Source organism: Balaenoptera borealis (assembly GCF_965194805.1).
Source record: "Balaenoptera borealis genome assembly, chromosome: 1".
Lineage (NCBI taxonomy): Eukaryota > Metazoa > Chordata > Mammalia > Artiodactyla > Balaenopteridae > Balaenoptera > Balaenoptera borealis.
This window is the reverse complement of record NC_138860.1, coordinates 95126010-95139710: the sequence shown is the minus strand read 5'-3', so window position 1 is coordinate 95139710 and position 13701 is coordinate 95126010. Positions and strand designations below refer to the sequence as shown.

Below are 13701 nucleotides of genomic sequence, written 5' to 3'. Positions count from 1 at the left end.
GCTGTAGTTCACGTTTTGGCTAATTTTGTGCTGTATTTTTGACAACTGGGTTAAAACTTCATGTGTTAACTACATCCAGTACCACCTTGAACAAATATCTTTACAAATAGCATTTTTGATCTAATTTAGGATTCACCTTGTAAAGAAGGGAAGGTGTATCTGTTACAAAATTAAGTGATGTTTTGTTTTCAGTGCATTTCCTTGTGGCAAAGAACTTAAAAATCAGTCCTCTTTGTTTATGTGTGAGAAGCAAGTACAATGGTTGGATGAATTCTTCCGGAGACTCCACTGCAGAGTGCTCATCTAGACAGGCCTGTGTTAGACAGTGGCACCTGGAGAGCTCATTAGTCTGAGTCAGCCTGGTGGCATTAGGAGCAACAGTAGGTATTAAATGCTGCAATTATGGGGCTTGTTAACCACTAACATACGGTTATTTCTCTGCCGCTAACTGAGCAATGTATTTATTAATTGACAGACTTCTAACAGAGTCATCTCTAAAAAAAGACCTGTCACAAAAAAAAAAAAAAAAAAAGCTCGAGGTGTGATTAAAACATGAGGGGATGTTTGGATTTCCATTGGAAATGGAATACAAATAGAAGGTCTCTCTCTGCAGAGGTTAAAGTGTGTATACATTTGCAAATAGCTTATGTTAGATAGGAAAGGAAGCCACCTCATAAATTCCTTGAGAAAATTAAGGTAACTTAAATAACCAAATGTAGTAGCATAGATTTGCAGTGTAATAAGGTGTTTCCTGTTGTTTTATGATAGTGACACCTGTAGCTAATTCTGGTTCTGTTGATGCAAATAACATTTAGAAATTCCTATCAGTTGCAGCATAGTCTGAATTAAACCTAGCATAACATCTTAGTAATGCAGTAACTACCTTTTTCTAAGAAATTCTTGGAACAACTACCTGATTCTGAGAAACTGAATCTGATTATGACAGACTAAATCTGGTGCAGGTTTAAAAACAACACAACTTCATTTAGCTGTAATTGAAATAAATGTGGCCTACTTTTTAAGATCCTCCATTGGTAGATAAACAATAATTAGAAATAGTTTTATGTAAGATACATTTATTTTGTGTCTAGGTTTGATTTTTTTTAATCAAGACAAATTGCCTAAAGCCAAATGACATTCAAAAATTTTAAATGTCCTATAATGAAATTGACATTTTCAGTTGAAGTGAAATGCCTTGGAGAGCAATTCTCTTGTAGAAATGTAATTGGATGGAAGTCTTACATTAGCAGAAGAACTCTTAGAATATTAAAGGATGAGGTTGTGCTGTTTTAAACTGAGAAATGTAATATTTTTCATCAGTTGCCTTCAGCTATAAAACAGGTACATGTGGTTTTCTTTATGTAATTTTGAATTTTTAAAACACATGCAATGCTTTAAATGTATTAGTGATTCAAACTCAAATGCTCAGACTTGCACCAATCATCAAAAAGATGGTAGACAAAATTCCTTAACCCTGGGTTTTAAAATATGTATCTGCCCCCAGTTACTGGCACAGAGCCCCTGAAACCCTTGTATCAATAATTTCCAAAGTGATCGGAGAACTAGGAGCACCTTTCCTTTTTATATTTGGTCTTTGACCCTAATTCCTGGCACAGAGCTCCTACATCTTTTGGAATCTCCTGGGTGATAGGAGTATCTTTTGACCTAACGAGGTGACTCTTGGTCGGCTCCTGGATAACTTCAGGATTGGGGTGGGTCACTAGAAAGACCAAGCTGTGCTTAGAAGCTTGGAACTTTCAGCCCCACCCCCGCCATCCTACAGAAGAGAGGGGCTAGAGATTGAGGTAGTAATTGATCATGCCCATGTGATGAAGCCTCCATAAAAATTTTCAAAGTATGGAGTTCAGAGAGCTTCTGAGTTGGTGAACACACCTACCAGGAGGTATGCTGTGAGGGTGGTGCATCCCATCTCCATGGAAACAGAAGCTCCTGCGCCAGACCCTTCTGGATCTCGCGCTATGTATCCCTTCATCTGGCTTTTCATCTGTGTCCTTTATCATGTCTTTTGTTATATAGTTAACCAGTAAACATAAGTAAGTGTTTTCCTGAGTTCTGTGAGGTGTTCTAACAGTGCTTGAATCCAAGGAGGGGGGTCGTGGCAACCTCCAATTTGTAGCCAAGTTGGACAGAAGTTGTGGGTAACATGGGGAGCTACTGCTTGTGATTGGTTTCTGAAGGGGGAGGCCATCTTATGGGACTGAGAGCTTAACCAGTGAGGTCTGCACTAACTCCAGTTAGTGTCAGAATTGAATTGAATTGCAGGACATCTTGCTGGTGTTGGAGAATTGGTTGGTGTGGGGAAAAAGCACACATCTAGTGTCAGAAGTACTGTGTGTGTGAGTAAAGGAAGAAACCAGTGACCAAAATTTTTTGCTTGAGCAAACTTTAGTCAGGCTCCTGAACCTTATCCTGGGCCATCTGTGCACACCCTTGTAAAATGCAGTTTTAGCAGTATCCCTGCTAAGTTAGTTTAGTAGGAATCCCCCACCCTCAACGTCTGATCAGATTCCTCCTCCTGCACCATCCCCCAGGTGATATCTGAGTACCCTGGCCTGTCTTCAGCAAGAATCCTGTTGGGTCTGTTTAGTTAAAAACCCCCTCACCAGATGTTTTCTCTTAGTAGTTTTCCATTCACCGACCCCACTCTGCTCCTTAGCTATAAGTTTTCTCTTATTCATGGAGTATTCAGAGTTAAGCCCAATCTCTTTCCCCCACTTTAAAGTTTCACTGTAGTGGTTCCTTTATGTATAGAGAAAGCCCCGTCCCCCGAAGTCTTCCTTACCATGCTTTAACAAGTATCATTGAGTATTTTTTTTCCTTTTAACAGTTATGGTGCCACAACTCGGGATAGGATCAGATTCATCATTGGACCCCCGGACCTCTCACCCAGGACCCTAAGTGCGTACCTTTGAAGCCTTTATCTTCACTCCTGACTGATTGATCGGGGATCCATTGTTGAGTCCGACTCCTGAACCATTGCTCCGGACAAACGTCCGTGGAAGCTGGTAAGGACAGATTTTGATTGTTAAGAGTCTGAGTACAGTTGACCTTGAACAACATGGGTTTGAACTGTGTAGGTCCACTTATATGCAGATTTTTTTCAATAGTAAATACTCCAGTACTACACGGTCCATGGTTGGTTGAATCCATGGATGCAGAGCTTTGGATACAAAGGAACTGCACGTATGGAAGGCAATTACAAGTTATATGTGGATTTTTAACTTTGCAGAGGGTCGGTGCTCCTAACCTTAGTGTTGTTCAAGGGTCAACTGTATACTCCAGAAGTTGGGATAGAGTCCCAGATAAACACAGGCTGGGTTAGAGTGCCAGGTTTCTCTGTTTGTAAGAAAGCTCAGTTAGAGTCCTAGGCTTCTTTGTCTGAAAGGTACTTACTGGGTTGGAAATCTCTCCTTCCTGGCTCTTTTTTTCCTGAGTGGTGATTATTTATTCCCTGACTCTTTGGGCTGGAAGTCTCTTCTTCCTGGCTCTTTTTTTATTATTCCCTGACTCCTTATGCTGGAAGTCTTTCTTCCTGGCTCTCTGTGAGGCCTCTTTGTTCTCTCTTTTGGGTCCTGCTTTTCCCATGAGAACTTATCAGATGGCTCAAGCCCCCTTCTTGAACCCCTGCTGAGTATATTCTCTGTCTACCTCCATTCTTGTTGGCATGCTTTTGTTGAGGATAATGTGGAACTTCACTGGCTTCTTTCGGAAACTTGTGATCTCTTCACACTGGCTCCGCTAAGACGTCTCCCTTCTCATTGCTTCTGCTCCTCCTTTGCCCTCTCACCACCTTCAGTCTTCCTTCCAGTTCCCTTGAATAGTATGATATGTCCTTCTCAAAGTCCCTTCATCTTCCATCCCCTGCCAGACCTTTTTCCACCTCAGTCTTTATAGTCACTTGATCTTTGGACCCCCTGCCCTCCACTGGAGGCTGTTAAGAAACTTAGGGACCCCCCAAAACAACTACTTGAAGCTGAAAAGGAAAAAGGCTAATTGGAAATAGACTGGATGTTTTCAGCAGTTGGATGGGCTTTGGAGACCTGCAGACAGCCTCTAGATGCCTCTAGATGCCTCTAGATGTCTCCTTGGTCAACACCTAAAATTTGGTCCATAGCCTCCATAAGATTACATATCAGGGCAAGGGAAGGTGGTCTGTACAAAATTGGTAAACAGGTAACCTAAACTTGTCCCATTTGCCAGAAACACAATTCACATAAAAACAGAGAGTAGAGAAAAGACAAGAGATTATTATTTTATATAAACCAGTGAGTTTGTATTACTATGTTTTACTAACTAACTCATGACTAAAATTTTCCAGTGAAAACTTAAGATCTCTATTAGCATCTGTCTGTATGTTTATGTATGTCTGTATATATGTTGTAGAGGTGTGCTGTTTTTCTACTTCTAGATGGTATTACCAAATTAATTTATAAAATCCAATCCTGTTCAAATTAGCTTAGAGATAAATGAGCAATTACATAAATTAAGTATTCCTGAAACTCTCAGAAACACAGAAGCTTAGTGTTTTAAGTTTACATGATCTGGGATAATTTTTTGTAAATCTAATTTGAAAATTGTTGGTAAAATAAAAACAGGCATGTCTTCAGAGTTGTCAGCATTAAATATAGTGCAGACATTAAATCTAAACTAAGAACAAAATGTACAAAAAAAATGAATTGCTTCCTGTATGTCGAGCACGGCAGTAAAATAAAGAAAAAAGGGGGAAATACCATGTATGTAACTTTTTAGGTTTTTGCTTTTGTGATGTTTGCCTAACATGCATGTGTTATAAAAAATAGTTAATAGGGAAATAACTTCAGATGATGGCTGGCTTTGTTTGGTGTTGTGTCTGCCTAAAATAAAAATCAAGGTCATTTGTAAGTAAGATAAACTACTGAAACATTCATTATTGAACCTAAATTTAAGTTTATATACTTTTGGCATCTTGTTTTTACATGTTATAAAGAAACAAGATATTTGGATCTATTAGTAAACATTCTTTTGCTACACTGAAAAATTGTACTAAGAGGAATCATATGCCTCTATAAATTGCAAAATTGTATATTCAGAAATATACTAGTCTACTACAGAAAACTGATACATGACAGACCACAATTGCCTACTTCCTAGTTTGTTAAAAAAAAAGGTTATTAATGGTTAAAAATCATAATATATATAAATGAAACTACTAGAAACTGTAAGAATGAAGAGAAATAACTTTGTATGCAAGGTATGAAGGATGTGTTTTAGTTAAGGGAAAAAAAGATTTTTATTCTAAGGTAGAATGAGTTCCAGAATGAGAAAGAGGAAAACTACAGTACAAAAACTGAATAGATATTAGAAAAATGGTTGTAGAAGATTTGCAGAACAGGAATTTTGTGTTTGGTTAAGTTGCTAAGATTGAATGGATTTATTTATAAGTTACAAAAAAAGTGAACTTTAATATCAAAAGTGTACTGGAATTCCCTCGCGGTCCAGTGGTTAGGACTTGGCGCTTTCACTGCCTCGGCCTGGGTTCAATCCCTGGTGGGTTCAATCCCTGGTCGGGGAGCTAAGATCCTGCAAGCTGTGCGGTGCGGCCAAAAAACAAACACAAAAGTGTACTGATGCAAAACTAGAATCCCAAAGTTTTATTGGATTGTTGGTCTGTTCTTATTAAGAAACTGTAAAAAGGTTTACCTTTTAAGTAGTCTGCCTAGGAAACAAAGATTTTGTGTCTCATCAAAATAATTTCCTGTGTTTCATGTTGTCTTTATCAGGTCTTTGATTACTCTAAAACATTGAGTTTTCTCAATATTAGAAGAGCTAAGTTTTTTTTTTTTATTAAACAACTATGTGACTTTCTGTATTTGCCTTTGAAATCTTTTGTCACTTTGTTTAAATGGGTAACTAAGTATTGTTTCACAGTGACCTGTGATCTTATTTAGTCAAGTGTTTAAACTTTTCAGTATTTTTGACTTCTCAAAATCAGATTCTAAATGGAGTCTTTTTGACTCCATTTAGAATGGAGTCTTGAACTAACTTCGAGACTTTCCAGAGGCCCCTGGAAAATCTCAAAGGATATGTCTCTCACATTGTAAAAGGATATGTTAAACTAATTAGGTTTATTTGGTATTTTAAATTACATGAGAAGCATAGTCAAATAAGTGAGGACAAATATTCTTAGGTTATAGACATACGGATATATGTTACTAATAATAGGTATTCCAGACAAGTATGAAGTTCATAGAGATTTGAAATAGCCTTGTTGTCTGGTTATTATGATAAAATATTGTATGCCACAGAAATAACTAATTTTTCTTATCAAATGAACTCTCATCAGAACTTTAACCATGGCCATTTTAAGCCTTTTTTCATTCACGGACAAGTTGTTGTTTTACTCTCATTCTTCTCTGAAAGCATAAACAGTCAGCCACAGGCAAGAATGCTCCATGATGCCCATCAGTAAGGCCATGCCACGAGATTGAGAGAATTTCCAGAAGTAATGAAGAAGCTGATGGATTTATGAAACTGTTAACCCAAGATCAAGTAGAACAAGAATTAATTACATTGGACTGAATAAACTGATGAGGATGGTTATAACTTTTTTATCACTCTTTGTTTGAAACATTACTGGTTCTTTAATGTTTTGTTCTTCAGATTTAAATAACCTTTTTCGGACTTCCCTGGTGGCGCAGTGGTTAAGAATCCGCCTGCCGGGCTTCCCTGGTGGCGCAGTGGTTGAGAATCTGCCTGCCAATGCAGGGGACACGGGTTCGTGCCCTGGTCTGGGAAGATCCCACATGCTGCGGAGCAACTAGGCCCGTGCGTCACAACTACTGAGCCTGCGCGTCTGGAGCCTGTGCTCCGCTACAGGAGAGGCCGCGATAGTGAGAGGCCCGCGCACCGCGATGAAGAGTGGCCCCCACTTGCCACAACTAGAGAGAGCCCTCGCACAGAAACGAAGACCCAACACAGCTATAAATAAATAAATAAATAAATAAAATTTAAAAATAATAATAATTAAAAAAAAAAAAAAATCCGCCTGCCAACGCAGGGGACACGGGTTTGAGCCCTGGTCTGGGAAGATCCCACATGCCGCAGAGCAACTAAGCCCGTGCGCCACAACTACTGAAGCCCGTGCACCTACAGCCCATGCTCCGCAACAAGAGAAACCACCACAATGAGAAGCCTGCGCACCACAACGAAGAGTAGCCCCTGCTCGCTGCAACTGGAGAAAGCTCCCACGCATCAATGAAGAGCCAACGCAGCCAAAAATAAATAAATAAATAAATTAAAAACAAACAAACAAAAAATAAATAACCTTTTTCTTTTCTCTTATGTTATCTATAGCTTACAACAGTAATCTGGTAGATAATACCTTTGTGAACAAAGATGAAACAATTACTTTTTCTCCCTACCTGATTCCTCCAGAATTCAGAAACTTTTAGCCAGTATTCTTATTTTCATGACAATGTGGTAGTTTAAGTTCAATAAGAATGTGCTCTTGTAAGAGGATACAATTGGAAATATAGGTTATATTACCATGGCTTTGACTGAAATGTTATATTTAAGAGTGAACTGTGCATAGAATCTGGTTTAAGGGACTAAGGTTGCCTTCATGGAACCAGTTTTTCCAACCTTCTTGGAAAAACTGGCCTGCTGTCTGGCTTACAGGGTTCTCAGCCTCATAGGTGAGTAAGGAAAGTCACTTCCTGGCAGGCCCAGGAACCTTAGGATATCTTGGGGACATCAAGAAGAGAGATATTCCCCTGAATCTTTAAGAATGGGAGATGAAGTCTGGTGGCTACTTCCTGAGCTGGCTTCCTAGCCTCGAGAGGCTTTTAAAAGCCTAATCTGAGATTCCTTATGAAAAGTTTCAGCAAAACCAACTCAAAAAGAGCCTGTCTGTATGGTCAATAACTATTCTTGCTGCACTTACGTGAATAATCAGGACAAATCTAATGAGACCAGAATTATGTAAACAAGAAATAAAAGGTTAACTATAGAGAGAAGTTTTTTTTGTTTCAGTGTAAAACTGTAGTGCACCCTTGTGGCCTCCATCTTGCACACTGGCCCGTCCTTACCACATTCTCAATTCTGGTTTCCTCCAGTATCTGACTCTAACTCTCCAAACTAATGTTTCCAGTTTTTTTTTTTCCACCCTCCTGACGTGATCACTGAGAACTAAAATTGCCCTTTTCCTGAAATCCTGCAAGCTGAAGCTGGATGACTTGATATAAACTTAAAAAAAAAAAAAAAAAAGACCACAACACATTGTATATGGGCAACCTTTGTGCCTTCTGCTGTGTGGACCACTTACAGAGTTCACCAGGACACTTAATGCCATCCATCACCAGAGACATTCAAACTGCAAACCAGGAAACTTCTTCAGGTGGCCACTGCCATCCTCATTCTACCATTTAAAGATGCTTCAAGTTCAAATCTAAGAATCCCAACTGGCTACCCTCTGGACTGAGAAACTGGATCTCTTAACTATTAATTTTGGCTTTTCTTTTATTTTCATAGAAACTCCCCTCATTAAATACCTGACTGCTGGTACCATTGAGCAAATATAATACCAAGTCCCTACAGAAGGTTCACCTGGTCCTTAATGAGCAAAAGGCTACTGAATGAGAAAATAGACATATTGTTCAGAGGAAAGAAGAATGCCTCTTCTTTCCTTGAACAAGAAAGGGGCCTGACAAAGATTCTTTGACTAAATTTTAATTGACTCGTGAACCACCTTCATCCAGGCTCATTTGTATACTTCCTTGTAAAATGCAGTTTTAGCAAGAATCCTGCTAAGTCAGTTTAGCAAGAAACCCTTGATACCTGATCTGGTTTCTCATCTTCCACCATCCTCCAGGTGATGTCTGATCACCATGGCTTGTCTTCAGCAGGAATCCACTTAGGTCTGTTTAGCCAGAACCCCCCTTACCCTTGTTTCCAGTTTTCCATCCACTGATTTTGTCCACCCTGCTCCATGGCTATAAATTCACACTTGCCCATGCAGTATTTGGAGTTGAGCCCAATTTTTTCCCCCACTGCAATATTTCATCATAGTGGTCCCTATACCCTTAGAGATAACTTGCACCACCTTGAATAAAGCCTTTCTTAACCAGGTTTTAACACGTGTCATTGAATTTTTTTTTTTTTTTTTTCTTTTAACACAGAGCTTTTCCTAGACATTTGGTATCACAGGAGTGAGATTTGCTAGAGTGGATCTGGCTAATGGAAACGTGGTTTGGGAAGAGAGGATAAAAAGGCAGGGGATCCAGAACCTTTGATTCCTGGGAGACCACATGGTCACCCATGGTATGGAGCTGCAGCTGTGCTGCTCTCAAGTTACTGAAGGTAAAAGTTACCAATGGAATTTAGAGATGGATCCAATTCCTAGCATGTTGGTTCACTGGATGCATAAGGAGATGGGAACTAGTAAGAAAAAGATGAACTGTTTAATCCCTTGGTTATTGTGGTAACCAAATTACAATAGCTAAAATTGAAATAATGTAATAATATAATAAGTAATATGTAAAAGCAAAATTAAAAGAGAGTGCTGGGTCAGACCTTGATGCTGGACCAAGCTCAGATTTCACTAAGTCTGAGCTTTGGTCACTAGCCTCAAAGCTGCCCACCAAGAGAAAAATTAAGCAAGGACAACAGAAAGTACTTCTAAGACCTCTGGTCACCAAGAATGTAGTCAGTGTGTGGAGAGGGCAAAACCAAGAAACTACTGAAATCAGGGAGTACAGTGTGAAGGAGTTGTTTCATTTTGTGGATCAGTAACATCAGCTTCCTGAAGAACCTTTATTAAAATGGATTGTGAGAGACTTCCCTGGCGGTCCAGTGGTTAAGACCTCGCCTTCCAATGCAGGGGATGTGGGTTCGATCCCTGGTCAGGGAGCTAAGATCCCACATGCCTCGCAGCCACAAACAAACCCAAAAACATAAACCAGAAGCGATATCGTAACAAATTCAATAAAGACTTTAAAAAAAAAATAAAAATAAAAATGGATTGTGAGAGTCATTAATTTAGGAGCAGTATCTGGTTTTAGATGCTACAGTGGGGAAAAGCATGTTTGGGTTGATGGAGGATCCGCAGGTCACTATGGAACAATCACTGATGGCCATACGTGATCCAGACACAAAGTAGTTTATTCCTGAGGGAACAGCCAGCCTAATGGATTGGGCAGAAGCCACCGTAAGGTCTGTTTATCCCTGAGAAAGAGGACTGTCCGCCTCCTCCAATAAATGCCAAGTGGAAGCAGATGACATGTTTTGTGTATAAGCCATGTGGGATTATCTTTATGATAATTGGGATATTCACTTGCTGAATGTGCCTGTTACCCAGTCCATGGTAAATGCTGTGGTTAAGGGGAAACTCTTACATGGACACCCCATATAATCTTACTGCTGCAAAACCAAGGGACAGTTGGGGAAGCCTTATGTATTGGCTGCCTCAGCTTCCCCTCTGGGTCTTACAAAGATGCTAATAAAAACATTAGGTTAGTTAACAAGAGAATGAGGAAAGGCAAAGGAGAGAGTCAGGGAACTGATCTTAGCAAGGTGGACATTTTTAAACAGTTATTAAGAAATAAGGTGAATAAAGCAAATATTGTTAGGAGCAAAACAAAGGAAATAGGGAAGAATCATGGAATTCAACCCAGCAGAATGGAAGGCTTTAGATGGTTTTAAGAAATGGGATGAATAAAACAGACATTAGTGGGGTTAAAACAAAGCTTTTAATACTGCACTACCCAAGGTTGGGCAGGCTGAAAAGACCTCCTTCTGATCCCCCAACATTAAAGGTCTCCAAAGAAGTCTGCTCTGTTTAGTTTGAAGAAATCTAAAAATCCAAAGACTAAGATTGCAGTGAGAAACTTGACCAGCACACGCTTGGGTCATTGATTAGACAGATTAAATGAGATAAAAATTGACAAAAAGGTACACTTTCCTGGCTGTCCAGTGGTTGGGACGCCGTGTTTCCACTGCAGGGGGTGCGGGTTTGATCCCTGGTCGGGGAACTAGGATCCCACATACCTTGCGGCACAGCCAAAAAATAGAAAAAAAAATTGACAAAAGGGCCAGGGTCCCTTGGCTCAACCCACAAAGCGGGGGACCCCAAAACCTTTTGCAGTAGAGTGGATAAAATGGTCAGAAGGTAGAGAAGTTCCCAGGATTTCCTGATAGGAGATCATCTTGCACTGTGGTACCAAAACCTGCTGGTGAAACCTGATACAGCTGAGAACATAAAAATATAAGGGTTGATAGGATTATGAAAGTTGGAATGTTTAAACAGGCTTTATGTAAAGAAGTTGTATCTTCTTTACCTGAGTGTTTTATAGGAATGGGTGTTATGTCTGGATGAGGACTGCTTCCCCTACCTAGTATTCTAAAACCAAAATTTGTTTATATAAGCCCCAATGGAGGCTACAGTTAAGAATGTAAGGTGAAAGTTTGTAGGAGAATGGTATATTTGATCAGACTTTTACCTGGTTGTATAATGAAGATGGACATTGTATCTGGTTGGGGAATGTTTTCTTTACCTAGTGTTGTAAAACAGAAGGCATGTACATCTACACTTCAAGCAATATTACTAATTGGACACGCTAAATGGGAACCAATAAGGTGGCCCAAGCCCACATAGCATAGAATAGAAGCTGGAGTGTTGGTATGGGAAAATTCTCTGTGTGATAACCCTGTGTGTACCTGAGTGCCTCCCAGAAACAGCTTCTAGGACTTTGGACTGGAGAATTTCCAGTTGAAGGGTAGTTATTGGCTTCCTTTGGACATTAATTGAAGCTGCCAGTATGACTAAAAGCCATAAAGTAATCTTGAAAAGAATCTTGATGTCTTGCATAATGTCTGATAAACACTCCAGTGGGGAGGACAGTGCCCAGAAGACTTTCATAATAAAATAGTAATGGTTTACACAGGATCATACTGCCTGGGGAATGCAAGGAGATACTAAAGAATAGGGAGCCTCTTTTCCCTTAGGACTGACTCTGGAACTGTGTGAGGAGCTGCTGGATTATGTTGTCACTTGAAAGTGTCCTATAAACAGCTCATAACTGACCAAAAAAGCTGCTTGGTTGGTGAATGACAGTTGCAAGGTGAACGGACAGCATCCTATTTTGAAGGCCACCATGGATAGAAGAAGGTAAAGACATTAGCTCACTTGGTTGAATTGCGTGCTGTTTTCCTAGAGTAATGCAAGAATTGAACAGTGGTAAAACCCCCTATGTTTGAGTTTTTACTGACTCATGGACAATGGCCTATGGCCAGACCATATGGTCAGGCAGAAGAGCAGTGGAAACCTGGCCTATTAAAGGGATGCCCTTATGGGGCATAGCCCTATGGGAATTACTGTGGGAATTTGAAGGGTGCATTAAAGTAGGGCTTTGTCGATGTCCACCAGGAGAAGCCCCTTCTAAGTTCAGAAGGTGATTAGAATCATCAGGCAAATATCCCTGTGTGCTCACTTGAGATGGCCACGTGGGTCCATGAAATGAGTGGATATGGGGGCAATGCAGCAATGCAGAGATGGGCTAAATCCAGACGTATTTCTCTTGTACCCTCTGAGGCACAAAATGACACTAAGTATTGACAAAATAATGTTCTGTCTGCAAGCAAAAGAGACAGAGATGGCAGATGGCTAAGTGTCAGATTCCTCTGGGGGAAAGGCCTTGAATATAGCTAGTAAGTGAGACTGATGTTGGTAGACCTGGGGGGCTACAAATGAGTCCCGATAGGAATAGACACTGACTCTGGACCAGGTTTTGCTTACTTGGTGGTAGATGCAAATGTACAAGAGTGCTTTAAAACAACTGGAACAGAAGATAATTGTACCAATTTGGATGGCCGACCATCATCTCTTCAGACCAAGGAATACACTTTATAGCCCATAATGTCCAAGAGTGGGCAGAGAGAGAGCCTCCTCAGGGTACTAGTTTGATGGAGAACTAGAATGGGCAATTAAAACATTGGTTATCTAAAATGGGAGAGAAAAAGACATGAAGGGCTGGCTTATATACCATGGAAGTGTACTCATACTGAACATGGGGTGGGGCTAAAGGAGTGGCCCTACTGTATAGAGTCCTCTTTCTGGTGGGTCTGGGGAAGAAGGTGTGGAATGACTATGCAATTCTTACCAAGGGAGAAGTATTCTGGTGTAACAACTATACTTTTTTCTTTCTTCCCCCTATTAAATTTTTTCCCCCTGCTTGATGCAGTGGTCATAGGACCAGGCCTGCGAATATAAGTGCTGGAAACAGAGATGATTCCTAAGCAAGAAGCTAACTGTAATTTTAAATTTGGGGTCAAGATTCCTAAGTACCTGATGGGGTGGGTTGTGCCTTCACCCCATCTCGCAAAATTGAGGTTAACAGTGAATGCCACTATATTGCCTGGTGGTAAAAATAGCCCAGGTAGTTCTGTAATTGTGTAACCTTACCCTAAATGAACGGTGGACTGAAGGGGAGGAACTTGCTAAACTAGTGTTGCTGTTTGCTATCTAGACCAGCACAGTGGCTGAACCTGATGTTCCTTCCAAAGTTGAAAGAGTTTGGGTATACAGGGAGAGGAGGAGCAATAGTAGCTGAAGATAAAGAAACAAATAAATGGGTTGTGTAGTGAGGGAAATCCAATAACAACACCTCAAAAGGGCTCAGAGTAGTTGATTATATCTCTTAATTCAGT

At 40.1% G+C, this 13701-nt stretch overlaps 1 protein-coding gene across 3 annotated transcripts in view; it reads left to right on the top strand.

Moving 5' to 3' along the window:
• LRIG2 (leucine rich repeats and immunoglobulin like domains 2) overlaps window positions 1-13701 on the top strand; it is an 89053-nt gene that overhangs the window by 25459 nt on the left and 49893 nt on the right. The window contains exon 2 of one of the 3 annotated variants that reach the window (XM_082379745.1): window positions 2849-3026. The exons of the other annotated variants lie outside the window; for them this stretch is intronic. The gene's annotated coding sequence lies outside the window, so the exon portion shown is untranslated. The remainder of the gene's footprint in view (window positions 1-2848; window positions 3027-13701) is intronic. 3 annotated transcript variants of the gene reach the window in all.